This window comes from Centruroides sculpturatus, unplaced genomic scaffold (genome assembly GCF_000671375.1).
Source record: "Centruroides sculpturatus isolate CEXI.00-Female unplaced genomic scaffold, Cexi_2.0 scaffold152, whole genome shotgun sequence".
NCBI classification, from domain to species: domain Eukaryota; kingdom Metazoa; phylum Arthropoda; class Arachnida; order Scorpiones; family Buthidae; genus Centruroides; species Centruroides sculpturatus.
This window is the reverse complement of record NW_019384348.1, coordinates 35,194-36,686: the sequence shown is the minus strand read 5'-3', so window position 1 is coordinate 36,686 and position 1,493 is coordinate 35,194.

Below are 1,493 nucleotides of genomic sequence, written 5' to 3'. Positions count from 1 at the left end.
AAATAATTTCTTAATAGCATGCAATAAAAAAGTTCTAATAATGCTGCTTTAAATTATAATAATAATAAAACAACACATCACAATAGACCTGATGCCATTCTCATTGAGAAATGCAGAAAGATTGCTTATAATAGTAGACATCTCTGTTCCAAACACTCAATATAAAAATTGCAGACATTGAAAAATTCAACAAGTACACTCCACTTGCTCAAAAAATGAGACAGATGTGGAGGATGGCCTCCACATCTGTCTTATTTCTTGAGCAGATAAGGTATTTATTGTACCTGTTGTCCTTTCTTCTACTGGTGTTATACCACATACTACTGTACAAAAGTCTAGAAACATTAAACCTTAATAAAAACACATACATGACACTACAGAAAGTCACAATATTGAACACATGTCACATTAATGAAAACACAGACCTACAGCTACATGAATATTGGAAGGGTTTCCTAACAGATGGGAAAAGGGAAAAAATAAACAAACCAACACATTATAAAAAAGGGAAGGCACTGAGGTCGGCGTTATGTGTGCGTTTTTTATTCGCTAGTACTTTCGACGAACATATAGCCGTCGTCATCAGGCGAATTATCGAAAGAATTAAACGGAAATAATCCGATTTGGAATAGAACGCTTAAATTTAAGATGAAACTTTAGTAAAAGTCGTTAGGAACACGATAGAAATATTCAAAAATGTTCGAAAAACGAACGAGCAGAAAGCTCCATGATGTGCGAATACGCGCATGCGCAGATCTAGACACACACTGTACGCATTCTGGAGAATGCTAATTTTTACTTAATTGCTTGTATAGTGTGACCCATACACTGGGCAGCTCGAGAGTTGGAATGTTGCACGTGTCCAAGGTGGTAGTAAGAAGAGACTCCCATATAAATACGATTTTTCGATCCTTACAGCTCTTGAGCATAACCGCTTGGGACCATAGCGGGTTGTAACCCTGCTCAAGTACTTTTCTTGCGAGCTCGGTGGTGTGTCTACCCCTCGCAACATCGTTTTGGTGCTCTTCTAGTCGGCTGGCAAGCATTCTAGTAGTGGCCCCGACATATCTTGCATTTACTCCCGTTGTAAGGTTTTCCAGAGGTACAGCATAGACCCCCGACTTCTCAAGCGTGGAAAATTTGTCCCTATCATTACAAATGAGTTTGCGTAGGTTTGGAAGTGGGGTTAGTGGTAGTATAAGGCCGTGCTGCTTAAAGATTCTGCAGATACGTATAGAGAGGGGTCCCAGGTATGGCAACGATGTTTGTACCATTGAAAATTCTCTTTTGCTGCATAATGTGGTACTTGGAAACAGTGATTTCTTTACCATATTGAGCACGTGCGTAAATTTTGCACGTGAAAAGCCAGCAGTGCGTACCCCCAAACTTATGTTGTCTAACTCCATGTTTACCAGCTCTTGCGAAGATGATAGTAAGTAAGCCCTTCTAACGAGAGAGGCAATGGCAGCATTGACATATCGAGAAGGCTGAAA